This window comes from Lonchura striata, unplaced genomic scaffold, assembly GCF_046129695.1.
Source record: "Lonchura striata isolate bLonStr1 unplaced genomic scaffold, bLonStr1.mat Scaffold_114, whole genome shotgun sequence".
Lineage (NCBI taxonomy): Eukaryota > Metazoa > Chordata > Aves > Passeriformes > Estrildidae > Lonchura > Lonchura striata.
The window spans coordinates 118,614-140,860 of NW_027461082.1; the positions used below are offsets into that span (position 1 = coordinate 118,614).

The 22,247-nt window shown below is 52.4% G+C and overlaps 2 long non-coding RNA genes across 2 annotated transcripts; both read left to right on the forward strand.

Moving 5' to 3' along the window:
* The first annotated feature begins 6,418 nt into the window (after positions 1–6,418).
* LOC144248417 (uncharacterized) lies at positions 6,419–8,941 on the forward strand. The gene is made up of 2 exons (XR_013341727.1): positions 6,419–7,038; positions 7,996–8,941. It is a non-coding gene; the product is annotated as an uncharacterized LOC144248417 (long non-coding RNA).
* A 474-nt stretch (positions 8,942–9,415) lies between these two features.
* Positions 9,416–11,497, forward strand: LOC144248416 (uncharacterized). The gene is made up of 3 exons (XR_013341726.1): positions 9,416–9,600; positions 9,782–9,831; positions 10,997–11,497. It is a non-coding gene; the product is annotated as an uncharacterized LOC144248416 (long non-coding RNA).
* The last annotated feature ends 10,750 nt before the right edge of the window (positions 11,498–22,247 follow it).

Genomic DNA, 22,247 nt, shown 5'->3' on the forward strand with positions numbered 1-22,247 from the left:
AATGAGGGGTTATGGAGAGAAAAGGGGTTTAAATTGTGGGAAAAAGCTTCCTTTTCCATTATTTCTTGTGTTCAAATCATGAGGGAATCCATTTCCCCTGCAATTTGTAATGCAGGGTGTATTCAATATATATTCAAGTATTGTTTATAGAAAGATTTTTTTGTTTTTGTTTTTGTTTTTATTTGGTTAGAGGCAGGGCATTAATGGAAAAAATATGAATATACATTTTATTTTGATATTGTTCTAAATATGGAAATATATATTCAATGTATACAGATATATATAAAAATATAAAATAGAAATAAAAATAGTATTAGGAAGAGATAGACTATAAATAGCACCATACATCAATCTACATTTAAAATGTAAATTTGACTATAAATGCGAAAAATAGAAATAAATTTAAATGGAGTTTAAATAAAGGGTTTTTTAAAAAGATTTTTACTTGGATAGAGTCAGGTTTTTATTTTAATCAATATAAACCTTTTAGAACTCTAAATCTAACTATAGAAATATGTAAGCAATCTATTAAGATATGTATAAAATCTAAAATATAATAAAATATAATAAATGGAATAAATGTAAGGAATTATGAAAATACAATTATATATCAATATACATTATAAATCCGAATGTGAATATAAATGTGAAAAATGTAAAAATAAACTCTGTTGAAATGCAGTTTAAGAGGAAAGGTTTTTTCTTTCGGTTCCTATCGGGTCCGAGGCAGGGTTTTTGTTCCGTTCTTTCCCGCGCGGATCTTTGGGGCATTCGCTGCTGACGGCACAGTGCTGCCGCCGTGTGGGCAGAGAGCGGCACTGCAGCCCGCCGCCCGCGGCCGCCATCTTGGGAGGGGCTTGGCGCGGACTCGCTTGACCTTCTCGAGAGGGCGCGAAAACGAGGACGTTGAAATTCGAGGACCTGTGTCTGTTTTTTACACTGCCTGAATTGCCCGCACCGCCGGCGCCCCGCGACGGGATTTTCCGCGGCGGTTACGATGCCGTGCACACGGGCTGTGGGGTCAGGAGCGCCGCGAGCGTGCGGGTTTTTGGCGGGAGCCGACAGGCATCGGCAAAAAACGCCTGTCACCATCAAGGTCCCCACGGACCGCCATCTTGTCGCGGACTCACTTGACAAATGCTGCCGCCTTGTGGACACAGGGCGGTACTGCAGCCCCGCAACCAGCGCGACCCCAAAACCATCGGGACGGCCCTGGAACGCCCAAAATTCCCTTAGGGACCCCAAAAACCCCCCTGGGACCCACAAAATTCCATTCGGAACCCAGAACACCCCCCTGGGACTCACAAAATTCCCTTCAGAACCCAGATAACCCCCCTGGGACCACCAAAATTCCCTTCAGGACCCCGAAAACCCCCCTGGGACACCCAAAATTCCCATCAGGGTCCCCAAAATTCCTCCTGGGAAGCCCCCAAAACTCTTTGAGACCCCAAAATTCCCTTCAAGACGCCAAAATTCCTCGTGGGACCCCCCAAAACCCCCTGAGACCCCCCAAATTCCTATCAGGGTCACCAAAATTATTTCTGGGACCCCCAAAAACTTCGTGAGACCCCCAAAATTCTTTTCAGGACCCCAAAACCTCCCCCAGGACCCAAAAAATTCTACTCGGGACCTCCAAAATTCCCCCCAAAAACCCCCGGAGACCCTCAAAATTCTCCCCAGGACTCCAAACCTCTCCCTGGAATGCCTAAAATTCCATTTGGGACCCCAAAACCCCCCTGGGAGCCCCAGAATTCCCTTCAGGACCCGGAAATTCTTCCTGGGACCCCCAAAAACCCCCTGGGACGCCCAAAATTCCTTTTGGGACCCCAAAACCCCCCCTAGGACCCCCAAAATTCCCTTCAGGACCCCAAAATTCCTCCTGGGACCCCCCAAATACTTCCATAGACCCCCAAAATTCCCTTCAGAACCCCAAACCCTCCCCAGGACCCACAAAATTCTACTCGGGACCCCCAAAATTCCTCCCAAAAAAACCCTGAGACCCCTAAAATTCTCCCCAGGACTCCAAAACCCCCCCTGGGACCCCTCAAAATTCCCATCAGACTCCCCGAAATTCCTCCTGGGACCCCCCAAAACTCCTTGACACCCCAAAATTCCCTTCAGGACCCCGAAAGTCCTCATGGGACCCCCCAATACCCCCTGAGACCCCCAAAATTCCCATCAGGGTCCCCGAAATTCCTCCTGGGACCCCCCAAAAACTTAGTGAGACCCCAAAATTCCCTTCAGAACCCCAAACATACCCCCAGGACCCTCAAAATTCCACCCAGGACTCCAAAACCCCCCCTGGAACGCACAAAATTCCCTTCGGGACTCCAAAACCCCCCCTGGGACCCCTAAAAATTCCCATCAGAGTCCCCGAAATTCCTCCTGGGACCCCCCAAAACTCCTTGAGACCCCCAAAGTTTCCTTCAGGACCCCAAACCCACCTCCAGAACCCCCAAAATTCTACTCAGGACCCCCGAAATTCCTCCCAAAAAAACCCTGAGACCATCAAAATTCTCCCCAGGACTCCAACCCCCCCCCGGGACTCCCAAAATTCCCTTCGGGACCCCAAAACACCCCTGGGATCCCCAAAATTCCCATCGGGGTCCCCAAAATTCCTCTTGGGACCCCCCAAAAACTCCCAGAGACCCCAAAATTCACTTCAGGACCATAAAACCTCCCCAGGACCCCCAAAATTCTACCCGGGACCCCCAAAATTCCTCCCAAAAAAGCCCTTAGACCCCCAAAATTCTCCTCAGGACTCCAAAACGCCCCCTGTGACTCCCAAAATTCCCTTCAGGACCCCGAAGTTTTTACTGGGACCCCAAAAACTCCAGAGACCAAAAAATTCCCTTTGGGACCCTCAAAACCCCGTCTGGGACCCCCAAAATTCCCTTCGGGACTCCAAAAACCCCCCTGGGACCCCCAAAATTCCCATCACGGTCCCCAAAATTCCTCCTGGGACCCCCCCAAAAACTCCCTGAGACCCAAAAATTCCCTTCAGGACCCCAAACCCTCCCCAGGACCCACAAAATTCTACTCGGGACCCCCAAAATTCCTCCCGAAAACCCCCTGAGACCCCCAAAATTCTCCCCAGGACTCCAAAACTCCCCCTGGGACGCCCAAAATTCCCTTCAGGACCCCAAAACCCCCCCTGGGACTCCCAAATTTCCCATCAGGGTCCCCGAAATTCCTCCAGGTACCCCCAAAAACCCCCTGAGACCCCTAAAATTCCCTTCCGGACCCCAACCCACCCCCTTGGAACTCCCAAAATTCCCATTGGGACCCCAAAACCCCCCCTGGTCCCCCAAAATTCCCTTCCGGACTCCAAAAACCCTCCCGGGAGCCCCAAATTCCCATCGGGGTCCCCAAAATTCTTTCTGGGACCCCCCAAAAACTTCCTGAGACCCCAAAATTCACTTCAGGACCCCAAACCTCCCCCCCAGGATCCCCAAAATTCTACTCGGGACCCTCAAAATTCCTCCCAAAAACCCCCTAAGACCCTCAAAATTTTCCCCAGGACTTCAAAACTCCCCCTATGACTCCCAAAATTCCCTTCGGGACCTCAAAACTTCCCCCAGGACCCACAAAATTCTACTCGGGACCCCAAAATTCCTCCCAAAACTCCCCTGAGACCCTCAAAATTCTCCCCAGGACTCCAAAAACCCCCTGGGACACGCAAAATTCCCTTCAGGACCCCAAACCCCCCCCTGGGACCCCCAGATTTCTTTTCAGGACCCCTGTGGGAACTCATAATGTCTCTCAGACATTTTTAGTGGTTCCAGGCCTTGGTCAGAAGCATTTGGGACCCTGGCAGGCAGCTGGAAACAGCTGTGATTGTGAGTTTGAGCCATGGAATGAGTTACCAATTTTGGAGGTGGAACAAGCAGTCACAAAAGGTTAGATAGTATAGTAAAAGTAATTACAAAGTAGAGGGGAAATTTTTTTAGTATTGTACAAGGGGGTTTTAGCACATGTCCAGGGGGGTTTTCACTTTGTACATGGGGGTCAGGAGTTCTAAGATGGAGGAAAGTGGGCTGATCCTGTTCTTCCTCCTTCTTTTTCCTTACCTCCATGTTCTTGGTGATGTTGGCACTCACAGATTGGTTTAGAGTAGAAAAACACTTGGCAACGTAGGTAGTAGGTACTGGGGAATAATTGTAAACATGTTATACGTAATATATCTTATAAAAGATAGCAGCAGCCCTGGGCGGGGGGAGAGACGAAGAAGACAGCAGATAGAGAGGATGTCAGGGGGTGTGTGTGCCTCTACCCAGGCCGCTGATCAAACAGCCGCAGTCCAAGAACATAATCTGTTAGATAACTAGCGATAAACTGCCTTGAGACTGAACAGCTAAAGCCTGCGGAGTTTTTCTTTGGAAGCACGGGTTGGAGGAGGAATTTCACCACATGAGACCCCAGAGAAAGGCTGGGGTTCTCACAAACCCCAAATTCCTCCTGGGACCCCCCACAAACTCCCAGAAGTCCCCAAAATTCCCGTCAGAACCCCAAACCCTCCCCAGGACACACAAAATTCCACTCGGGACCCCCAAAATTCCTCCCAAAAAACCCCCAAGACCCCTAAAATTCTCCCCAGGACACCACAAGCCCCCCTGGGACACCCCAAATTCCCATCAGGGTCCCTGAAATTCCTCCTGGGAGACCCAAAACCCCACTGAGACCCCCAAAATTCTCTTCGGGACCCCAAACCCCCCCCCGGGAGCCCCAAAATTCCCATCAGGGTCCCCGAAATTCTTTCTGGGACCCCCCAAAAACTTCGTGAGACCTCAAAATTCCCTTCAGGACCCCAAACCCACCCCCAGGACCCTCAAAATTCTGGTCGGGACCCACAAAATTCCTCCCAAAACCCCCCTGAGACCATCAAAATTCCCTTTGGGACCCCAAAACCCCTCCCGGAACGCCCAAACTTCCATTTGGGACCCCAAAAACCCCCCTGGGACCTCCAAAATTCCCATCAGGGTCCTCGAAATTCCTCCTGAAACCCCCCAAAACTCCTTGAGACCCCAAAATTCCCTTCAGGACCCCTAAATTCCTCCTGGGACCCCCCAAAACCCCCTGAGACCCCCAAAATCCACTTGAGGACCCCAAACCCCCCCCAGGACCCACAAAATTCTACTTGGGACCCCCAAAATTCCTCGCCAAGACCCCCTGAGACCCCCAAAATTCTCTCCAGGACATCACAAGGCCCCCTGGGACACCCAAAAACCTCTCCAGGACCCCAAAATCCCCCCTGGGACTTCCAAAATTCCCTTTGGGACCCCAAAACCCCCCCTGGGACCCCCAAATTTCCCTTCAGGACCTCAAAATTCCTACTGGAACCCCCAAAAAACTCCCAGAAACCCCCAAAATTCCCTTCAGAACCCCAAACCCTCCCCAGGACCCACAAAATTCCACTCGGGACCCCCAAAATTCCACCCAAAAACCCCCTGAGACCCTCAAAATTCTCCCCAGGACTCCAAAACTCCCCCTGGGTTGGCCAAAATTCCCTTTGGGACTCCAAAACCCCCGCTGGGACCCCCAAAATTCCTATCAGGGTCCCTGAAATTCCTCCTGGGACCCCCCAAAACCCCCTGGGACCCCCAAAATTCTACTTCAGGACCCAAACCCTCCCCAGGACCCACAAAATTCTCTTTGGGACCCCAAAATTCCTCCCAAAAACCTCTTGAGATACCCAAAATTCTCCCCAGGACTCCAAAACCCCCCCTGGGACGCCCAAAATTCCCTTCAGGACCCCCAAAACCCCACTGGGACCCCCAAAATTCCCTTCGGGACCCCAAAACACCCCTTGAACCCCCAAAATTCTATTTGTCACCCCAAAACACCTTCTGGGACCTCCAAATTTCTCTTTAGGACCCCTGAAATTCCTCCTGGGACCCCAAAAACTCCCTGAGACCCCCCCAAAAAGCTCTCCAGGACCTCAAAACACCCCCTGGGATCCCCAAAATTCCCATCAGGGTCCCCAAAATTCCTCCTGGGACCCCCCAAAAACTCTCTGAGACCCCCTAAATTCCCTTCATGACTCCCCAAACCCCCCCTTGGGACTCCCAAAATTCTTCCTGGGATGCTGCAAAGACCTTCCAGAGCCCCCCAGGACCCCCCCAATTTTGGGTCCCCCCCCAATTCGGGGTTCCCCCCGATTTTTGGGTCCCCAGGCTGGTGGCTCATGAAGACGACCCCGACTCGGACCCCGAACGCCCCCTGGATTCAGCCCTCCATGTGTCCTTGGTATCAGAGGCTGGAATTGCAGAGTTGCCACTTTACCCCCAGACGTAATTTTTGATGTGGTTGTGCCACTTGAACAGTATTTGAAATCTGTTTGTGCTCTTGCAGCAGCATTTCCGAACCACAATGGAAATTTAGCCCATCTGCCTGGGGCTGCTCACAGAATCGTGGAATCCCAGAAGGGTTTGGATGGGAAGGCACCTTTATTTAAAGCTCGTCCCGTTCCACCCCTGCCATGGGCAGGGACACCTTCCACCATGCCAGGGTGCTCCAAGCCCTGTCCAGCCTGGCCTTGGACACTTCCAGGGATCCGGGGGCAGCCACAGCTTCTGTGGGCAACCTGTGCTGGACAGCAGCTTTGAAAGGCAGAGTGAAGTACAGCTGTGATTTTTGTGCTGCCCCTAACATTGTATTGCCTGGCAAATGTGCCTTTGGGGTTTTTTGGGGTTTTTTGTTTTTTGGTGGGTTTTTTTTTTTTTAGTTTTTTTTGGGTGTTTTTTTTTTTTCTTTCTTTTTTTTTGTGACTAAAAAGCTACCTTGTGTTCCTGGAATGTTGCATTCTACCTCTGTTGTTTTCCCAGTAAGTCTGGATCCTCTGCTTACATTTTTTCCTTCGCTTATTAGATGTCGTGGATGTGCTGGCTGTTCTGATGGAGGGCAGTGATGGCTTAGATGAAGGAATTGGGTTCTCTTTAAATGAAGACATGATTATCCAAACATTTCCCTTCAGTGCTGTTGTCCCTGCTGCATGAGCAGCCAGGAATATGCTGTTGTTTCAGTCTGAAAATGGAACAGGTACAGGGTTTTTTTTTATGTTTTATGTGTCATTTCTAGCAGTGGAGTGAAAGCAGCATCACTTCTACCCTCTTGTAATAATTTTTTACCATTTATCATTTTTTACCTTGAGGCATTTTATTATCTTCCCTGCAAGCAGCAGGAGGTGCAGATTCACGGTGCTTTGTGCTCAGGAGGGGCATTGAAGCTCTGTAGGTGCTTCTGCCCTTTTTCCCTGACCCTGAAGAGAAGGGACACTGTCCCTGCATGGACAGTCTTGGTGTGGAAGTAGCTGGCCTCAGTAACAGCGTTTTAAGGGCAGAGCGTGGCGATCAGGAGAGGAAGGTGGTTCCCGTGCCTGTGGGCAGCTCTTCCTGAGAGCAGGGAGAGGGGACTGCCTTGTTAAGTAGGAAGTGGGTGCGTTTCCCAAGGAAAACTTCAGAAATTAAGCTCCAGGGGCAAACACTGTGAGGTTCTACCACCTCCTTGAGGACATCCTTAAAACCACCGGGGCATCAGCAGGGCTTGGAGCAGGACTGGCCAACCCCAGAGCACCTCACGAAGCCCTCTGTGTGTATGTGGCAGTCGAGTAGCACCTGGGGGGTGCTGAAAGTCCCAGTTCTGAGAGAAAATTCTGTTTAACTCGTACACGTTGGCTGGGTGTGTCCCCCCAGTACAGCTCGGTTCTTCTCTGAGGCGGTGCCTGGCAGGGTCTCTCCCTGTTAAGGGCCGGGCGTGTTTTTGGCACAACACGGTGAAGGTGGATTATTTGCTTAAGCAAGAGCTGATGATGTCTGGAGGGTTTTTCAGGTACCTCAGCGGCCAGGAGCACCTGTCTAGGTCACTAGGAACACTTTTTGATCTCGATCAGTTCTTTTCTGCGTGAGGCTCTGTGGGCTGCTGGCAAGGCCCAAAGTAAGGAAGGTTGCCCCAGTGTCCGTGCTCATGTCAATAGTTTAATTTATTTGGCTTTTCTAGGAGCAGACGTCGTGGAGGACCTTGGTGCTGTTTTCACTGGCCTCCTGCACTCTCCGAGAGAACCCCTTGCTCCCTGCGTGACGTTCCAGCTCTGTGACAAAGCTGATAAGTATCCTCAGCTCTACCAGTTTAACCAATACTATAGGCTCTGGATGCCCAAGCAGTCCCAGGAACCTGTGGTATGGAATCCCTGAAGTCACTGAATTCTTGAGCCAGTATTCCTATAAAATCCTCACAGTTGACAGAGGTAACATTTCCATCAGAAACAGTGTTTTTATTGAGGAGGTAATTCTGCATCTCTTGTTGATCGTGCTGGGGACACACGTTTGCTCCAGGGCTTTTCTCTGATGGCACAAGAGGTCTCTGTGGTGTTTGGGAGGCGATGCCAGGGCTCAGGGCTCATACAGAGACTCCTCACCGGGCACAGCAGAGCCTGGTGTGCGCTGTGGCCTCTGTTTACAGCGACCGGAGTTCCCCCGGGTGGGTGGAGGATCACAGGCCCCTGGGCTGGGTTTGGTGAGTTTTTCTCAGCTCAGCAGTGTGAACACTCCAGATGCCCCTGGGGACACTGCTGGACAGCATCCATCCACTCCCTCCATCCACTCATTTGTACCCAGGAATGTAGGAAACTCTGACTGGGGACGGGCAGTAGTTTTGAAAATCATGCCCTAGCCTTTTTCTCTAGGAACGAACCAAGAGAGTGCCCTGAAAGCACCGGAGGGGCTGCAGGGGCTGAAGGGAACAGAAAGGGCTCCCGGCACCTTTTGCCTCCGTTCTCTGCCATTCCCCAAAAGGCATCGCAGTCCTGGAAGAGGTGTTTGTCATGCAGCCTGCCAAAATGAAGACCTGTAAAATCCTAGCTCTGCCTTTTGTTTAACGTGTTCTTACTTCCTATTTATGTCATCACAGAAAGCAAGGAAAGAATAAATGTGTCTGGTTCCCACTATTGCTCTGTGCAGGCATTTTTAAAGGCTGCTGTAGTTCTATCCTCTTTTTCCACTCCAAGCTTGACTTTTCCCCTCCTTTTTCAAGGTCTGCTGCTTTGGGTGTCCCAGGCAGGGCTGGGTTCCTCAGCAGGGGTCTTAGGAGTTGGTGCAATTTCTGCTTTTTCCGAAGGTGTATCAAAGTGTGCCGGCAAAAGGTCTGTTTTCTCCAGGGGAAAGCTTTCTCTCAATGACCATCAATGCATGTATGTGTTTTAATCATGTAACCAGGTGGATTAAGAAAAGCCAACACCTGTAGCAGATTTCTGTTGGATCTGTGTCTGTGAGAAGTGGGCTGTGTGCTGGAGAGGGAGAGACCAAGAGACGCTGTTGGAGAGTGGCAACAGCAGCAGGTGCGAGCTGTTAAGTTGATGAGGAGGAGGGGCGTGTCCTGCCGGGGGGAGGTTATTTAAGGGTGAGGCTTTGCCTCAGCCGGGTTTTGCACAGAGCTGCTGGAGAAGAGGAGTTTGTGGGGGGCTCGCGGGGCTGTCTCCTGGAAGGACGGTGGGCGCTTTGGACAGGGTCCGGGGGATCACCTGGATACACACTTGGATACGTGGAGCATTGCTCAAAGGAGGAGCCCAGGGACAAACCTTTGTGCCGAGAAGCAGCAGCCAAGCAGGTGAGCCGGTGCTGTGCCTTTATAGCGGGGACTTTTCTCCTTTCCCTTTGAAATTTCGTCATCCTGGGGTTGAATTGGAGGGGGCAGTCCTGTGGTCCCACCTTTTAAGGGGTTTGGATTGAGGTAAAATTCTCCCTTTTGCCATCATTTGAGGAAAGCTGCTTCTTTTCTTCTCTTCTAGGGGACACGATTGAAGGGAAGCCTACATTTCTTTTCCCTTGTTAGGGTGAGGTGAGCGCCGGAGCGTGGCATCAGTGTCGGGGCTTCAGAGGAAGGGAGCTGCAGCCGTGGCAGCGCTGGCAGGGCGGGGATCGGGCTGTGCCGCTGCATTCGGGGCGCTTCTTCTGCCCCCGGCCCGGCAGCAAAGGGTCCGGCGCGGAGCCCTGCCGGAAGTGCCGGGGCTGGCCGGGGCGGAAGGGGAGCTGGGCGCGGCTGGGCTGCCGCGGGCCCGCCGGAGCCGCGCCAGTGCGAGCCGTGCGGAGCCGAGCGGAGCTTTGGCCGGGCCGGCGGGCGGGGGAGGCGGCGCGGGCGCCGCGCCGGTGCCGCCGCTCCGTCCGCTCCGGGCGCGGGGCTCGGGCGCCGCCGGGGCCCCCCGGGCCCGGTGCCGGCCCCGCCGGGCCGGGGGCAGCGGGCGGGGGTCTCCTGGCCTGGCGCCGCCTCTTCCTGCCGGAGGAGCCGCTTTCCTGCCAGAGCCGCGCTGCGCCCGGGGCCGGGAGCGCGGCTTCGCATCTTCCAGCCTCCCTCGCTGCGGTGTTTCTTTAGGGTCTCATCAATGTGTTTTAAGGATTTTGGGGCTATTTTTAGAGCTCTTCTAGGAATATTTAGAGATATTTTTTAAACGTTCTTTGGGGGTTTTTAGGGGTGTTTTAGGGGCTTTTTAAAGTAGAGTATTTTTATTGTATTTTAAGGGCATTTTGAGGCTATTTTCATGTTTTTGTCGGGGTTTTAAGACATTTTGAAGATGAGGGTTTTTTTAGGGCATTTTTGTGGGTTTTTTAGGGTCTTTTCATGGCATAGAGGCTGAGGGACAGCTTGAGGGTGACAGAGGCTGGGAGCTGAGGGAGGAACAGGGGAGGGGACAGTGGGTGACACAGAGAGATGCTGAGGGGGGCAGGGGCAGCTGGAGGGTGACACAGAGAAGCTGGGGGCTGAGGAGCAGAGGAGAGGGGGCTTGAGGGGCAAAGGGGGGTTCGAGGGTGACAGCCAGAGCCTGAGGGCTGGGGGGCTGAGGGAGGGGTCAGGGGTGAAGGGAGAGGGTCTGAGGGCTGGACAGTCCAGTGGGGATCAGGGCTACAGCGTACAGCTTAGGAGGCAAGTTAGGGTACAGGTGCAGCACCCCTCACCCAGCCCTAACCTCACCCTAAGCAGCCTTTTCCCTTTTCACCCCTAACAACAGCAGCACAGCACAGCAAGCCTGACAGCGAGACCACACCGGAAGCCTCCCAGTGGGACAGGGCAGCGACCCTCGCACCAGGACAACGCCAGAACCCTCAGAGGACAACAGGACCCGCTGCGAAAAGGTAGGGATGACATCTGTGGGCTAGAGGGCAACAGGAAGGGGTTTGGAGGCAGAGCAGGCTTCCTTGAGTGTTTTTTTTTGCAGGGCTATTAGGGGATTTTTGAAGGCTTTCTCTGGCATCTTTTAGAGAATTGTTATACCTTCCTAATGGCTATTTTAGAATTCCTTGGTGTATTTTTAGGGTCAGGATGAGGGCGAGACAGGATGCCCACTGAAAATGTGGAGCATTACTGGAATGCTTTGGGAAGGTGCCAGTGGAGGGCCAGTGGGTAAGGTGCCATGATGCTGGTCTGAAGGTTGTGAATTCTGAGCAAAGCAAAGTGGTTGTGGTTAGGGTTATATGGTGGCAGATTTCCCAAGGAGAAATCCAGCACAGAAAAAATCAAGCCAAAGCTTTGTACTGTCAGATTAAAACAGGTATTCGGCATGAAAAAAAATCCCTGAGTACTTGGGGGTGGGAGATGCAAGATGAGGGAAATCCAGTGAGGATTTGACATTGAGGAAGCAAAAGGAAACGTGGGACCTGAAAACCAAGGGGATCGCAGGGCCCTGCCAATGAATGAGGGATATCTACATAGTGAAAGCAAATTCAGAAGCCCAGATTCCTGATGTCAGTTTGTAGGGCTCCCTTGGGTGTATCAGGGCAGCACAAGTTTGAGTTGGGGACAACTTCGGTCTGGGCTCCCTCCTTCGATATAAGGATTTTTTGCAGTCAGGACCAGGGGCCACTGGGCACATCCTTTGGCCATTTTCCCTGGAAAAGAAAACTCAGCAGTCCAGGTTCCTGATGTCAGTTTGTAGGGCTCCCTTGGGTCTATCAGGGCAGCACAAGTTTAAGATGGGGAGAATTTCGGTCTGGGCTCCATGCTTCGATATAAGGATTTTTTGCACTCAGGGCCCAGCCCAAGGCCAGGGGCCCCTGGGCACACCCTTTGGCCATTTTCCCTGGGAAAGAAAACTCAGCAGTCCAGGTTCCTGATGTCAGTTTGTAGGGCTCCCTTGGGTCTATCAGGGCAGCACAAGTTTGAGGTGGGGACACCTTCGGTCTGCGCTCCGTCCTTCGATATAAGGATTTTTTGCAGTCAGGGCCAGGGGCCCCTGGGCACATCCTTTGGCCATTTTCCATGGGAAAGAAAACTCAGCAGTCCAGGTTCCTGATGTCAGTTTGTAGGGCTCCCTTGGGTCTATCAGGGCAGCACAAGTTTGAGGTGGGGACACCTTCGGTCTGCGCTCCGTCCTTCGATATAAGGATTTTTTGCAGTCAGGGCCAGGGGCCCCTGGGCACATCCTTTTCCATTTTCCCTGGGAAAGAAAACTCAGCAGTCCAGGTTCCTGATGTCAGTTTGTAGGGCTCCCTTGGGTCTATCAGGGCAGCACAAGTTTGAGGTGGGGACAACTTCGGTGTGGGGTCCATCCTTCGATATAAGGATTCTTTGCAGTGAGGCCCCAGCCCAGCGCCAGGGGCCCCTGGGCACATCCTTTTTCCATTTTCCCTGGGAAAGAAAACTCAGCAGTCCAGGTTCCTGATGTCAGTTTGTAGGGCTCCCTTGGGTCTATCAGGGCAGCACAAGTTTGAGGTGGGGACAACTTCGGTGTGGGGTCCATCCTTCGATATAAGGATTTTTTGCAGTCAGGGCCAGGGGCCCCTGGGCACATCCTTTTTCCATTTTCCCTGGGAAAGAAAACTCAGCAGTCCAGGTTCCTGATGTCAGTTTGTAGGGCTCCCTTGGGTCTATCAGGGCAGCACAAGTTTGAGGTGGGGACATCTTCGGTGTGGGGTCCATCCTTCGATATAAGGATTTTTTGCAGTCAGGGGCCCCTGGGCACATCATTTTTCCATTTTCCCTGGGAAAGAAAACTCAGCAGTCCATGTTCCTGATGTCAGTTTGTAGGGCTCCCTTGGGTCTATCAGGGCAGCACAAGTTTGAGGTGGGGACAACTTCGGTCTGGGGTCCATCCTTCGATATAAGGATTCTTTGCAGTGAGGCCCCTGGGCACATCCTTTTTCCATTTTCCCTGGGAAAGAAAACTCAGCAGTCCAGGTTCCTGATGTCAGTTTGTAGGGCTCCCTTGGGTCTATCAGGGCAGCTCAAGTTTGAGGTGGGGACAACTTCGGTGTGGGGTCCATCCTTCGATATAAGGATTCTTTGCAGTGAGGCCCCAGCCCAGGGCCAGGGGCCCCTGGGCACATCCTTTTTTCATTTTCCCTGGGAAAGAAAACTCAGCAGTCCAGGTTGCTGATGTCAGTTTGTAGGGCTCCCTTGGGTCTTTCAGGGTAGCACAAGTTTGAGGTGGGGACGACTTCGGTGTGGGGTCCATCCTTCGATATAAGGATTTTTTGCAGTCAGGGCCAGGGGCCCCTGGGCACATCCCTTTTCCATTTTCCCTGGGAAAGAAAACTCAGCAGTCCAGGTTCCTGATGTCAGTTTGTAGGGCTCCCTTGGGTCTATCAGGGCAGCACAAGTTTGACGTGGGGACAACTTCGGTGTGGGCTCCATCCTTCGATATAAGGATTTTTTGCAGTCAGGGCCAGGGGCCCCTGGGCACATCCTTTTTCCATTTTCCCTGGGAAAGAAAACTCAGCAGTCCAGGTTCCTGATGTCAGTTTGTAGGGCTCCCTTGGGTCTATCAGGGCAGCACAAGTTTGAGGTGGGGACATCTTCGGTGTGGGGTCCATCCTTCGATATAAGGATTTTTTGCAGTCAGGGGCCCCTGGGCACATCCTTTTTCCATTTTCCCTGGGAAAGAAAACTCAGCAGTCCAGGTTCCTGATGTCAGTTTGTAGGGCTGCCTTGGGTCTACAAGGGCAGCACAAGTTTGTGGTGGGGACAACTTTGGTCTGGGGTCCATGCTTCGATATAAGGATTTCTTGTTGTGAGGTCCCTGCCAAGGGCCAGGGGCCGCTGGGCACATCCTTTTTCCATTTTCCCTGGGAAAGAAACTCAGCAGTCCAGGTTCCTGATGTCAGTTTGTAGGGCTCCCTTGGGTGTATCAGGGCAGCACAAGTTTGAGGTGGGGACAACTTCGGTGTGGGTTCCATCCTTCGATATAAGGATTTTTTGCAGTCAGGGCCAGAGACCCAGGGCCACGGGCCCCTGGGCACATCCTTTTTCCATTTTCCCTGGGAAAGAAAACTCAGCAGTCCAGGTTCTTGATGTCAGTTTGTAGAGCTCCCTTGGGTCTATCAGGGCAGCACAAGTTTGAGGTGGGGACAACTTTGGTGTGGGGTCCATCCTTCGATATAAGGATTCTTTGCAGTCAGGGCCAGGGGCCCCCTGGCACACCCTTTTGCCATTTTCCCTGGGAAAGAAAACTCAGCAGTCCCGGTTCCTGATGTCAGTTTGTAGGGCTCCCTTGGGTCTATCAGGGCAGCACAAGTTTGAGGTGGGGACAGCTTCGCTGTGGGGTCCATCCTTCGATATAAGGATTTTTTGCAGTGAGGCCCAGCCCAGGGCCAGGAGCCCCTGGGCACATCCTTTTTCATTTTCCCTAGGAAAGAATACTCAGCAGTCCAGGTTCCTGATGTCAGTTTGTAGGGCTCCCTTGGGTCTATCAGGGCAGCACAAGTTTGAGGTGGGGACAACTTCGGTGTAGGGTCCATCCTTCGATATAAGGATTTTTTGCAGTCAGGGCCAGGGGCCCCTGGGCACATCCTTTTTCCATTTTCCCTGGGAAAGAAAACTCAGCAGTCCAGGTTCCTGATGTCAGTTTGTAGGGCTCCCTTGGGTCTATCAGGGCAGCACAAGTTTGAGGTGGGGACATCTTCGGTGTGGGGTCCATCCTTCGATATAAGGATTTTTTGCAGTCAGGGGCCCCTGGGCACATCATTTTTCCATTTTCCCTGGGAAAGAAAACTCAGCAGTCCCGGTTCCTGATGTCAGTTTGTAGGGCTCCCTTGGGTCTATCAGGGCAGCACAAGTTTGAGATGGGGACAATTTCGGTGTGGGGTCCATCCTTCGATATAAGGATTCTTTGCAGTGAGGCCCCTGGGCACATCCTTTTTCCATTTTCCCTGGGAAAGAAAACTCAGCAGTCCAGGTTCCTGATGTCAGTTTGTAGGGCTCCCTTGGGTCTATCAGGGCAGCTCAAGTTTGAGGTGGGGACAACTTCGGTGTGGGGTCCATCCTTCGATATAAGGATTCTTTGCAGTGAGGCCCCAGCCCAGGGCCAGGGGCCCCTGGGCACATCCTTTTTTCATTTTCCCTGGGAAAGAAAACTCAGCAGTCCAGGTTGCTGATGTCAGTTTGTAGGGCTCCCTTGGGTCTTTCAGGGTAGCACAAGTTTGAGGTGGGGACGACTTCGGTGTGGGGTCCATCCTTCGATATAAGGATTTTTTGCAGTCAGGGCCAGGGGCCCCTGGGCACATCCCTTTTCCATTTTCCCTGGGAAAGAAAACTCAGCAGTCCAGGTTCCTGATGTCAGTTTGTAGGGCTCCCTTGGGTCTATCAGGGCAGCACAAGTTTGACGTGGGGACAAATTCGGTGTGGGCTCCATCCTTCGATATAAGGATTTTTTGCAGTCAGGGCCAGGGGCCCCTGGGCACATCCTTTTTCCATTTTCCCTGGGAAAGAAAACTCAGCAGTCCAGGTTCCTGATGTCAGTTTGTAGGGCTCCCTTGGGTCTATCAGGGCAGCACAAGTTTGAGGTGGGGACATCTTCGGTGTGGGGTCCATCTTTCGATATAAGGATTTTTTGCAGTCAGGGGCCCCTGGGCACATCCTTTTTCCATTTTCCCTGGGAAAGAAAACTCAGCAGTCCAGGTTCCTGATGTCAGTTTGTAGGGCTCCCTTGGGTCTATCAGGGCAGCACAAGTTTGACGTGGGGACAACTTTGGTGTGGGGTCCATGCTTCGATATAAGGATTTCTTGTTGTGAGGTCCCTGCCAAGGGCCAGGGGCCGCTGGGCACATCCTTTTTCCATTTTCCCTGGGAAAGAAACTCAGCAGTCCAGGTTCCTGATGTCAGTTTGTAGGGCTCCCTTGGGTGTATCAGGGCAGCACAAGTTTGAGGTGGGGACAACTTCGGTGTGGGTTCCATCCTTCGATATAAGGATTTTTTGCAGTCAGGGCCAGAGACCCAGGGCCACGGGCCCCTGGGCACATCCTTTTTCCATTTTCCCTGGGAAAGAAAACTCAGCAGTCCAGGTTCTTGATGTCAGTTTGTAGGGCTCCCTTGGGTCTATCAGGGCAGCACAAGTTTGAGGTGGGGACAACTTTGGTGTGGGGTCCATCCTTCGATATAAGGATTCTTTGCAGTCAGGGCCAGGGGCCCCCTGGCACACCCTTTTGCCATTTTCCCTGGGAAAGAAAACTCAGCAGTCCCGGTTCCTGATGTCAGTTTGTAGGGCTCCCTTGGGTCTATCAGGGCAGCACAAGTTTGAGGTGGGGACAGCTTCGCTGTGGGGTCCATCCTTCGATATAAGGATTTTTTGCAGTGAGGCCCAGCCCAGGGCCAGGAGCCCCTGGGCACATCCTTCTTCATTTTCCCTAGGAAAGAATACTCAGCAGTCCAGGTTCCTGATGTCAGTTTGTAGGGCTCCCTTGGGTGTATCAGGGCAGCACAAGTTTGAGGTGGGGACAATTTCGGTGTGGGGTCCATCCTTCGATATAAGGATTCTTTGCAGTCAGGGCCAGGGGTCCCTGGGCACATCCTTTTTCCATTTTCCCTGGGAAAGAAAACTCAGCAGTCCAGGTTCCTGATGTCAGTTTGTAGGGCTCCCTTGGGTCTATCAGGGCAGCACAAGTTTGAGGTGGGGACAACTTCGGTGTGGGGTGCATCCTTCGATATAAGGATTTTTTGCAGTCAGGGCCAGGGGCCCCTGGGCACATCCTTTTTCCATTTTCCCTGGGAAAAAAAACTCAGCAGTCCAGGTTCCTGATGTCAGTTTGTAGGGCTCCCTTGGGTCTATCAGAGCTGCACATGTTTGAGGTGGGGACAACTTCGGTGTGGGCTCCATCCTTCGATATAAGGATATTTTGCAGTGAGGTCCCTGTCCAGGGCCACGGGCCCCTGGGCACATCCTTTTTCCATTTTCCCTGGGAAAGAAAACTCAGCACACCAGGTTCCTGATGTCAGTTTGTTGGGCTCCCTTGGGTGTATCAGGGCAGCACAAGTTTGAGGTGGGGACAACTTCGGTGTGGGCTCCATCCTTCGATATAAGGATTTTTTGCAGTCAGGGCCAGGGGCCCCTGGGCACATCCTTTTTCCATTTTCCCTGGGAAAGAAAACTCAGCGGTCCAGGTTCCTGATGTCAGTTTGTAGAGCTCCCTTGGGTCTATCAGGGCAGCACAAGTTTGAGGTGGGGACAACTTCGGTGTGGGCTCCATCCTTCGATATAAGGATTTTTTGCAGTCAGGGCCAGGGGCCCAGGGCCAGGGGCCCCCGGGCACATCCTTTTTCCATTTTCCCTGGGAAAGAAAACTCAGCAGTCCAGGTTCCTGATGTCAGTTTGTAGGGCTCCCTTGGGTCTATCAGGGTAGCACAAGTTTGAGGTTTCAACAACTTTGGTGTGGTGTGCATCCTTCGATATAAGGGTTTTTTGTAGTGAGGTCCCTGTTCAGGGCCAGGGGCCCCAGGGCACATCCTTTTTCCATTTTCCCTGGGAAAGAAAACTCAGCAGTCCAGGTTCCCGATGTCAGTTTGTAGGGCTCCCTTGGGTCTATCAGGGCAGCACAAGTTTGAGGTGGGGACAACTTCGGTGTGGGGTCCATCCTTCGATATAAGGATTTCTTGTTGTGAGGTCCCTGCCAAGGGCCAGGGGCCGCTGGGCACATCCTTTTTCCATTTTCCCTGGGAAAAAAAACTCAGCACACCAGGTTCCTGATGTCAGTTTGTAGGGCTCCCTTGGGTGTATCAGGGCAGCACAAGTTTGAGGTGGGGACAACTTCGGTGTGGGGTCCATCCTTCGATATAAGGATTTTTTGCAGTCAGGGCCAGGGGCCCCTGGGCACATCCTTTTTCCATTTTCCCTGGGAAAGAAAACTCAGCAGTCCAGGTTCCTGATGTCAGTTTGTAGAGCTCCCTTGGGTCTATCAGGGCAGCACAAGTTTGAGGTGGGGACAACTTCGGTGTGGGCTCCATCCTTCGATATAAGGATTTTTTGCAGTCAGGGCCAGGGGCCCAGGGCCAGGGGCCCCCGGGCACATCCTTTTTCCATTTTCCCTGGGAAAGAAAACTCAGCAGTCCAGGTTCCTGATGTCAGTTTGTAGGGCTCCCTTGGGTCTATCAGGGCAGCACAAGTTTGAGGTGGGGACAACTTCGGTGTGGTGTCCATCCTTCGATATAAGGATTCTTTGCAGTCAGTGCCAGGGGTCCCCGGGCACATCCTTTTGCCATTTTCCCTGGGAAAGAAAACTCAGCAGTCCAGGTTCCTGATGTCAGTTTGTAGGGCTCCCTTGGGTCTATCAGGGCAGCACGAGTTTGAGGTGGGGACAACTTTGGTGTGGGGTCCATCCTTCGATATAAGGATTTTTTGCAGTCAGGGCCAGGGGCCCCTGGGCACATCCTTTTTCCATTTTCCCTGGGAAAGAAAACTCAGCAGTCCAGGTTCCTGATGTCAGTTTGTAGGGCTCCCTTGGGTGTATCAGGGCAGCACAAGTTTGAGGTGGGGACAACTTCGGTCTGGGGTCCATCCTTCGATATAAGGATTTTTTGCTGTCAGGGCCAGGGGCCCAGGGCCAGGAGCCCCTGGGCACATCCTTTTTCCATTTTCCCTGGGAAAGAAAACTCAGCAGTCCAAGTTCCTGATGTCAGTTTGTAGGGCTCCCTTGGGTCTATCAGGGCAGCACAAGTGTGAGGTGGGGACAACTTCGGTGTGGGGTCCATCCTTCGATATAAGGATTTTTTGTAGTGAGGTCCCAGCCCAGGGCCAGAGGCCCCTGGGCACATCCTTTTTCCATTTTCCCTGGGAAAGAAAACTCAGCAGTCCAGGTTCCTGATGTCAGTTTGTAGGGCTCCCTTGGGTCTATCAGGGCAGCACAAGTTTGAGGTGGGGACAACTTCGGTGTGGGGTCCATCCTTCGATATAAGGATTTTTTGCAGTCAGGGCCAGGGGCCCCTGGGCACATCCTTTTTCCATTTTCCCTGGGAAAGAAAACTCAGCAGTCCAGGTTCCTGATGTCAGTTTGTAGGGCTCCCTTGGGTCTATCAGGGCAGCACAAGTGTGAGGTGGGGACAACTTCGGTGTGGGGTCCATCCTTCGATATAAAGATTTTTTGCAGTCAGGGCCAGGGGCCCCTGGGCACATCCTTTTTCCATTTTCCCTGGGAAAGAAAACTCAGCAGTCCATGTTCCTGATGTCAGTTTGTAGGGCTCCCTTGGGTGTATCAGAGCTGCACATGTTTGAGGTGGGGACAACTTCGGTGTGGGCTCCATCCTTCGATATAAGGATATTTTGCAGTGAGGCCCCTGTCCAGGGCCACGGGCCCCTGGGCACATCCTTTTTCCATTTTCCCTGGGAAAGAAAACTCAGCACACCAGGTTCCTGATGTCAGTTTGTAGGGCTCCCTTGGGTGTATCAGGGCAGCACAAGTTTGAGGTGGGGACAACTTCGGTGTGGGGTCCATCCTTCGATATAAGGATTTTTTGCAGTCAGGGCCAGGGGCCCCTGGGCACATCCTTTTTCCATTTTCCCTGGGAAAGAAAACTCAGCAGTCCCGGTTCCTGATGTCAGTTTGTAGGGCTCCCTTGGGTCTATCAGGGCAGCACAAGTTTGAGATGGGGACAACTTTGGTGTGGGGTCCATCCTTCGATATAAGGATTTTTTGCAGTGAGGCCCAGCCCAGGGCTAGGGGCCACTGGGCACATCCTTTTTCATTTTCCCTGGGAAAGAAAACTCAGCAGTCCAGGTTCCTGATGTCAGTTTGTAGGGCTCCCTTGGGTGTATCAGGGCAGCACAAGTTTGAGGTGGGGACAACTTCCGTGTGGGGTCCATCCTTCGATATAAGGATTCTTTGCAGTCAGGGCCAGGGGCCCCTGTGCACATCCTTTTTCCATTTTCCCTGGGAAAGAAAACTCAGCAGTCCAGGTTCCTGATGTCAGTTTGTAGAGCTCCCTTGGGTCTATCAGGGCAGCACAAGTTTGAGGTGGGGACAAGTTCCGTGTGGGGTCCATCCTTCGATATAAGGATTCTTTGCAGTCAGGCCCCAGCCGAGGGCCACGGGCCCCAGGGCACATCCTTTTTCCATTTTCCCTGGGAAAGAAAACTCAGCAGTCCAGGTTCCTGATGTCAGTTTGTAGGGCTCCCTTGGGTCTATCAGGGCAGCGCAAGTTTGAGGTGGGGACAACTTCGGTGTGGGGTCCATCCTTCGATATAAGGATTTTTTGCAGTCAGGGCCAGGGGCCCCTGGGCACATCCTTTTTCCATTTTCCCTGGGAAAGAAAACTCAGCAGTCCAGGTTCCTGATGTCAGTTTGTAGGGCTCCCTTGGGTCTATCAGGGCAGCACAAGTTTGAGGTGGGGACAACTTCGGTGTGGGGACCATCCTTTGATATAAGGATTTCTTGTACTGAGTTCCCGGTCCAGCGCCAGGGGCCCCAGGGCACATCCTTTATCCATTTTCCCTGGGAAAGAAAACTCAGCAGTCCAGGTTCCTGATGTCAGTTTGTAGGGCTCCCTTGGGTCTATCAGGGCAGCACAAGTTTGAGGTGGGGACAACTTCGGTGTGGGGTGCATCCTTCGATATAAAGATTTTTTGCAGTCAGGACCAGGGGCCCCTGGGCACAATCTTTTTCCATTTTCCGTGGGAAAGAAAACTCAGCAGTCCAGGTTCCTGATGTCAGCTTGTAGGGCTCCCTTGGGTCTATCAGGGCAGCACAAGTTTGAGGTGGGGACAACTTCAGTGTGGGGTCCATCCTTCGTTATAAGGATTTTTTGCAGTGAGGCCCCTACCCAAGCCCTGGGGCCCCTGGGCACATCCTTTGGCCATTTTCCCTGGGAAAGAAAACTCAGCAGTCCAGGTTCCTGATGTCAGTTTGTAGGGCTCCCTTGGGTGTATCAGGGCAGCACAAGTTTGAGGTGGGGACAACTTCGGTGTGGGGTCCATCCTTCGATATAAGGATTCTTTGCAGTCAGGGCCAGGGGCCCCTGGGCACATCCTTTATCCATTTTCCCTGGGAAAGAAAACTCAGCAGTCCAGGTTCCTGATGTCAGTTTGTAGGGCTCCCTTGGGTCTATCAGGGCAGCACAAGTTTGAGGTGGGGACAACTTCGGTGTGGGGTGCATCCTTCGATATAAAGATTTTTTGCAGTCAGTGCCAGGGGCCCCTGGGCACATCCTTTTTCCATTTTCCCTGGGAAAGAAAACTCAGCAGTCCAGGTTCCTGATGTCAGTTTGTAGGGCTCCCTTGGGTCTATCAGGGCAGCACAAGTTTGAGGTGGGGACAACTTCGGTGTGGGGTCCATCCTTCGTTATAAGGATTTTTTGCAGTGAGGCCCCTACCCAGGCCCTGGGGCCCCTGGGCACATCCTTTGGCCATTTTCCCTGGGAAAGAAAACTCAGCAGTCCAGGTTCCTGATGTCAGTTTGTAGAGCTCCCTTGGGTCTATCAGGGCAGCACAAGTTTGAGGTGGGGACAAGTTCCGTGTGGGGTCCATCCTTCGATATAAGGATTCTTTGCAGTCAGGCCCCAGCCCAGGGCCAGGGGCCCCAGGGCACATCCTTTTTCCATTTTCCCTGGGAAAGAAAACTCAGCAGTCCAGGTTCCTGATGTCAGTTTGTAGGGCTCCCTTGGGTCTATCAGGGCAGCGCAAGTTTGAGGTGGGGACAACTTCGGTGTGGGGTCCATCCTTCGATATAAGGATTTTTTGCAGTCAGGGCCAGGGGCCCCTGGGCACATCCTTTTTCCATTTTCCCTGGGAAAGAAAACTCAGCAGTCCAGGTTCCTGATGTCAGTTTGTAGGGCTCCCTTGGGTCTATCAGGGCAGCACAAGTTTGAGGTGGGGACAACTTCGGTGTGGGGTCCATCCTTCGATATAAAGATTTTTTGCAGTCAGGACCAGGGGCCCCTGGGCACAATCTTTTTCCATTTTCCGTGGGAAAGAAAACTCAGCAGTCCAGGTTCCTGATGTCAGCTTGTAGGGCTCCCTTGGGTGTATCAGGGCAGCACAAGTTTGAGGTGGGGACAACTTCAGT